Below are 7,982 nucleotides of genomic sequence, written 5' to 3'. Positions count from 1 at the left end.
GCATTTTCATCCTAGTATAAGTATGATGATCATATATAAACTAGTTTTAGGGTCCTATGATGGCATTATCTAAAAAAAAAAAAATACAAAATTATTTTCCATTTTTATGCCTTACTATAGACTTACCTCAGATTTTGTGTTATTCACACTTTTCTCATTTTTCATACCTTAATGCATTTTCATCCTAGAATAAGTATGATCATCATGTATAAACCAGTTTTTAGGGTCCTATGATAGCATTATCTCAGAAAAAAAAAATCCAAAATTATTTTCCATTTTTATGCCTTACTATAGCCTTCCCTCAGATTTTGTGTTTTTCACACTTTTCTCATTTTTCATGCCTTAATGCATTTTCATCCTTGTATAAGTATGATCATCATATATAAACCAGTTTTTAGGGTCCTATGATAGCATTATCTCAGAAAAAAAAAAATCAAAATTATTTTCCATTTTTATGCCTTACTATAGACTTACCTCAGATTTTGTGTTATTCACACTTTTCTCATTTTTCATGCCTTAATGCATTTTCATCTTTGTATAAGTATGATCATCATATATAAACCAGTTTTTAGGGTCCTTTGATAGCATTATCTCAGAAAAAAAAAATCCAAAACTATTTTCCATTTTTATGCCTTACTATAGACTTACCTCAGATTTTGTGTTTTTCACAATTTTCTCATTTTTCATGCCCTAATGCATTTTTTTATCCCAGAATAAGTATGATCATCTTATATAAACCAGTTTTTAGGGTCCAATGATAGCATTATCTCAGAAAAAAAAAAATCCAAAATTATTTTCCATTTTTTTGCCTTACTATAGACTTACCTCAGATTTGGTGTTTTTCACACTTTTCTCATTTTTCATGCCTTAATGCATTTTCATCCTAGTATAAGTATGATCATCATATATAAACCAGTTTTTAGGGTCCTATGAAAGCATTATCTCAGAAAAAAAAAAATCCAAAAATATTTTACGTTTTTATGCCTTACTAAAGACTTACCTCAGACTTTGTGTTTTTCACAAATTTTTAATTTTTCATGCCTTAATGCATTTTCATCCTAGTATAAGCATAATGATCATACATAAACTAGTTTTTAGGGTCCTATGATAGCCTCATCTCAGAAAAAAAAAAATAAAAAAAAAAATAATTTTCTATTTTTATGCCTTACCATACATAGCCTTACCTCAGATTTTGTGTTTTTCACAATTTTCTCATTTTTCATGCCTTAATGCATTTTCATCCTAGTATAAGTATGATCATCATATATAAACCAGTTTTTAGGGTCCTATGATAGTATTATCTCAGAAAAAAAAATTCCAAATTATTTTCCATTTTTATGCCTTACTATAACCTTACCTCCGAAATTTCTGTTTTTCACAATTTTCTAATTTTTCATGCCTTAATGCATTTTCATCCTAGTATAAGTATGATGATCATATATAAACTAGTTTTTAGGGTCCTATGATGGCATTATCTCAAAAAAAAAATACAAAATTATTTTCCATTTTTATGCCTTACTATAGACTTACCTCAGATTTTGTGTTTTTCACAATTTTCTCATTTTTCATGCCTTAATGCATTTTCATCCTAGTATAAGTATGATCATCATATATAAACCAGTTTTTAGGGTCCTATGATAGTATTATCTCAGAAAAAAAAATCCAAAATTATTTTCCATTTTTATGCCTTACTATAGCCTTACTTCCGAAATTTGTGTTTTTCACAATTTTCTAATTTTTCATGCCTTAATGCATTTTCATCCTAGTATAAGTATGATGATCATATATAAACTAGTTTTTAGGGTCCTATGATGGCATTATCTCAAAAAAAAAATACAAAATTATTTTCCATTTTTATGCCTTACTATAGACTTACCTCAGATTTTGTGTTATTCACACTTTTCTCATTTTTCATACCTTAATGCATTTTCATCCTAGAATAAGTATGATCATCATATACAAACCAGTTTTTAGGGTCCTATGATAGCATTATCTCAGAAAAAAAAAATCCAAAATTATTTTCCATTTTTATGCCTTACTATAGCCTTCCCTCAGATTTTGTGTTTTTCACACTTTTCTCATTTTTCATGCCTTAATGCATTTTCATCCTTGTATAAGTATGATCATCATATATAAACCAGTTTTTAGGGTCCTATGATAGCATTATCTCAGAAAAAAAAAAAATCTAAATTATTTTCCATTTTTATGCCTTACTATAGACTTACCTCAGATTTTGTGTTATTCACACTTTTCTCATTTTTCATACCTTAATGCATTTTCATCCTAGAATAAGTATGATCATCATATACAAACCAGTTTTTAGGGTCCTATGATAGCATTATCTCAGAAAAAAAAAATCCAAAATTATTTTCCATTTTTATGCCTTACTATAGCCTTCCCTCAGATTTTGTGTTTTTCACACTTTTCTCATTTTTCATGCCTTAATGCATTTTCATCCTTGTATAAGTATGATCATCATATATAAACCAGTTTTTAGGGTCCTATGATAGCATTATCTCAGAAAAAAAAAAAATCTAAATTATTTTCCATTTTTATGCCTTACTATAGACTTACCTCAGATTTTGTGTTATTCACACTTTTCTCATTTTTCATGCCTTAATGCATTTTCATCCTAGTATAAGTATGATCATCATATATAAACCAGTTTTTAGGGTCCTATGATAGCATTATCTCAGAATAAAAAAATCCAAAACTATTTTCCATTTTTATGCCTTACTATAGACTTACCTCAGATTTTGTGTTTTTCACAATTTTCTTATTTTTCATGCCCTAATGCATTTTTTATCCCAGTATAAGTATGATGTTCTTATATAAACCAGTTTTTAGGGTCCAATGATAACATTATCTCAGAAAAAAAAAATCCAAAATTATTTTCCATTTTTATGCCTTACTATAGACTTACCTCAGATTTGGTGTTTTTCACACTTTTCTCATTTTTCATGCCTTAATGCATTTTCATCCTAGTATAAGTATGATCATCATATATAAACCAGTTTTTAGGGTCCTATGAAAGCATTATCTCAGAAAAAAAAAATCCAAAAATATTTTACGTTCAATGCCTTACTGAAGACTTACCTCAGACTTTGTGTTTTTCACAAATTTTTATTTTTTCATGCCTTAATGCATTTTCATCCTAGTATAAGCATGCAAATCATACATAAACTAGTTTTTAGGGTCCTATGATAGCCTCATCTCAGAAAAAAATAAATAAAAAAAATAATAATTTTCTATTTTTATGCCTTACCTCAGATTTTGTGTTTTTCACAATTTTCTCATTTTTCATGCCTTAATGCATTTTCATCCTAGTATAAGTATGATCATCATATATAAACCAGTTTTTAGGGTCCTATGATAGTATTATCTCAGAAAAAAAAATCCCAAATTATTTTCCATTTTTATGCCTTACTATAGACTTACCTCAGATTTTGTGTTTTTCACACATTTCTCATTTTTCATGCCTTAATGCATTTTCATCCTAGTATAAGTATGATGATCATATATAAACCAGTTTTTAGGGTCCTATGATAGCATTATCTCAGAAAAAAAAATCCAAAATTATTTTCCATATTTCTGCCTTACTATAGACTTACCTCAGACTTTGTGTTTTTCACAATTTTTTATTTTTTCATGCCTTAATGCATTTTCATCCTAGTATAAGTATGATGATCATATATAAACTAGTTTTTAGGGTCCTATGATGGCATTATCTCAAAAAGAAAATACAAAATTATTTTCCATTTTTATGCCTTACTATAGACTTACCTCAGATTTTGTGTTATTCACACTTTTCTCATTTTTCATACCTTAATGCATTTTCATCCTAGAATAAGTATGATCATCACATATAAACCAATTTTTAGGGTCCTATGATAGCATTATCTCAGAAAAAAAAAATCCAAAATTATTTTCCATTTTTATGCCTTACTATAGCCTTCCCTCAGATTTTGTGTTTTTCACACTTTTCTCATTTTTCATACCTTAATGCATTTTCATCCTAGAATAAGTATGATCATCATATACAAACCAGTTTTTAGGGTCCTATGATAGCATTATCTCAGAAAAAAAAAATCCAAAATTATTTTCCATTTTTATGCCTTACTATAGCCTTCCCTCAGATTTGTGTTTTTCACACTTTTCTCATTTTTCATGCCTTAATGCATTTTCATCCTTGTATAAGTATGATCATCATATATAAACCAGTTTTTAGGGTCCTATGATAGCATTATCTCAGAAAAAAAAAAAATCTAAATTATTTTCCATTTTTATGCCTTACTATAGACTTACCTCAGATTTTGTGTTATTCACACTTTTCTCATTTTTCATACCTTAATGCATTTTCATCCTAGAATAAGTATGATCATCATATACAAACCAGTTTTTAGGGTCCTATGATAGCATTATCTCAGAAAAAAAAAATCCAAAATTATTTTCCATTTTTATGCCTTACTATAGCCTTCCCTCAGATTTTGTGTTTTTCACACTTTTCTCATTTTTCATGCCTTAATGCATTTTCATCCTTGTATAAGTATGATCATCATATATAAACCAGTTTTTAGGGTCCTATGATAGCATTATCTCAGAAAAAAAAAAAATCTAAATTATTTTCCATTTTTATGCCTTACTATAGACTTACCTCAGATTTTGTGTTATTCACACTTTTCTCATTTTTCATGCCTTAATGCATTTTCATCCTAGTATAAGTATGATCATCATATATAAACCAGTTTTTAGGGTCCTATGATAGCATTATCTCAGAAAAAAAAAATCCAAAATTATTTTCCATTTTTATGCCTTACTATAGACTTACCTCAGATTTGGTGTTTTTCACACTTTTCTCATTTTTCATGCCTTAATGCATTTTCATCCTAGTATAAGTATGATCATCATATATAAACCAGTTTTTAGGGTCCTATGAAAGCATTATCTCAGAAAAAAAAAATCCAAAAATATTTTACGTTCAATGCCTTACTGAAGACTTACCTCAGACTTTGTGTTTTTCACAAATTTTTATTTTTTCATGCCTTAATGCATTTTCATCCTAGTATAAGCATGCAAATCATACATAAACTAGTTTTTAGGGTCCTATGATAGCCTCATCTCAGAAAAAAATAAATAAAAAAATAATAATTTTCTATTTTTATGCCTTACCTCAGATTTTGTGTTTTTCACAATTTTCTCATTTTTCATGCCTTAATGCATTTTCATCCTAGTATAAGTATGATCATCATATATAAACCAGTTTTTAGGGTCCTATGATAGTATTATCTCAGAAAAAAAAATCCCAAATTATTTTCCATTTTTATGCCTTACTATAGACTTACCTCAGATTTTGTGTTTTTCACACATTTCTCATTTTTCATGCCTTAATGCATTTTCATCCTAGTATAAGTATGATGATCATATATAAACCAGTTTTTAGGGTCCTATGATAGCATTATCTCAGAAAAAAAAATCCAAAATTATTTTCCATATTTCTGCCTTACTATAGACTTACCTCAGACTTTGTGTTTTTCACAATTTTTTATTTTTTCATGCCTTAATGCATTTTCATCCTAGTATAAGTATGATGATCATATATAAACTAGTTTTTAGGGTCCTATGATGGCATTATCTCAAAAAGAAAATGCAAAATTATTTTCCATTTTTATGCCTTACTATAGACTTACCTCAGATTTTGTGTTATTCACACTTTTCTCATTTTTCATACCTTAATGCATTTTCATCCTAGAATAAGTATGATCATCACATATAAACCAATTTTTAGGGTCCTATGATAGCATTATCTCAGAAAAAAAAAATCCAAAATTATTTTCCATTTTTATGCCTTACTATAGCCTTCCCTCAGATTTTGTGTTTTTCACACTTTTCTCATTTTTCATGCCTTAATGCATTTTCATCCTTGTATAAGTATGATCATCATATATAAACCAGTTTTTAGGGTCCTATGATAGCATTATCTCAGAAAAAAAAAATCAAAATTATTTTCCATTTTTATGCCTTACTATAGACTTACCTCAGATTTTGTGTTATTCACACTTTTCTCATTTTTCATGCCTTAATGCATTTTCATCTTTGTATAAGTATGATCATCATATATAAACCAGTTTTTAGGGTCCTATGATAGCATTATCTCAGAAAAAAAAAATCCAAAACTATTTTCCATTTTTATGCCTTACTATAGACTTACCTCAGATTTTGTGTTTTTCACAATTTTCTCATTTTTCATGCCCTAATGCATTTTTTATCCCAGTATAAGTATGATCATCTTATATAAACCAGTTTTTAGGGTCCAATGATAGCATTATCTCAGAAAAAAAAAAATCCAAGATTATTTTCCATTTTTATGCCTTACTATAGACTTACCTCAGATTTGGTGTTTTTCACACTTTTCTCATTTGTCATGCCTTAATGCATTTTCATCCTAGTATAAGTATGATCATCATATATAAACCAGTTTTTAGGGTCCTATGAAAGCATTATCTCAGAAAAAAAAAATCCAAAATTATTTTCCATTTTTATGCCTTACTATAGACTTACCTCAGACTTGGTGTTTTTCACACTTTTCTCATTTTTCATGCCTTAATGCATTTTCATCCTAGTATAAGTATGATCATCATATATAAACCAGTTTTTAGGGTCCTATGAAAACATTATCTCAGAAATAAAAAAATAATATTTTATTTTTATTTCTTACCATAGCCTTACCTCAGATTTTGTGTTTTTCACAATTTTCTCATTTTTCATGCCATAATGCATTTTCATCCTAGTATAAGTATGATCATCATATATAAACCAGTTTTTAGGGTCCTATGATAGCATTATCTCAGAAAAAAAAAATCAAAATTATTTTCCATTTTTATGCCTTACTATAGACTTACCTCAGATTTTGTGTTATTCACACTTTTCTCATTTTTCATGCCTTAATGCATTTTCATCTTTGTATAAGTATGATCATCATATATAAACCAGTTTTTAGGGTCCTATGATAGCATTATCTCAGAAAAAAAAAATCCAAAATTATTTTCCATTTTGATGCCTTACTATAGACTTACCTCAGATTTTGTGTTTTTCACACTTTTCATGCCTTAATGCATTTTCATCCTAAAATATGTATGATCATCATATACAAACCAGTTTTTAGGGTCCTATGATAGCATTATCTCAGAAAAAAAAAATCCATAATTATTTTCCATTTTTATGCCTTACTATATAGCCTTCCCTCAGATTTGGTGTTTTTCACACTTTTCTCATTTTTCATGCCTTAATGCATTTTCATCCTAGTATAAGTATGATCATCATGTATAAACCAGTTTTTAGGGTCCTATGAAAGCATTATCTCAGAAAAAAAAAATCCAAAAATATTTTACGTTTTTATGCCTTACTATAGACTTCCCTCAGACTTTGTGTTTTTCACAAATTTTTAATTTTTCATGCCTTAATGCATTTTCATCCTAGTATAAGCATGATAATCATACATAAACCAGTTTTTAGGGTCCTATGATAGTATTATGTCAGAAAAAAAAATCCAAAATTATTTTCCATTTTTATGCCTTACTATAGACTTACCTCAGATTTTGTGTTTTTCACAATTTTCTTATTTTTCATGCCCTAATGCATTTTTTATCCCAGTATAAGTATGATGTTCTTATATAAACCAGTTTTTAGGGTCCAATGATAGCATTATCTCAGAAAAAAAAAATCCAAAATTATTTTCCATTTTTATGCCTTACTATAGACTTACCTCAGATTTGGTGTTTTTCACACTTTTCTCATTTTTCATGCCTTAATGCATTTTCATCCTAGTATAAGTATGATCATCATATATAAACCAGTTTTTAGGGTCCTATGATAGCATTATCTCAGAAAAAAAAAATCCAAAACTATTTTCCATTTTTATGCCTTACTATAGACTTACCTCAGATTTGGTGTTTTTCACACTTTTCTCATTTTTCATGCCTTAA

This window comes from Gouania willdenowi, chromosome 19 (genome assembly GCF_900634775.1).
Source record: "Gouania willdenowi chromosome 19, fGouWil2.1, whole genome shotgun sequence".
Taxonomy (NCBI): domain Eukaryota; kingdom Metazoa; phylum Chordata; class Actinopteri; order Blenniiformes; family Gobiesocidae; genus Gouania; species Gouania willdenowi.
Note: the sequence above shows the minus strand (reverse complement) of the source record.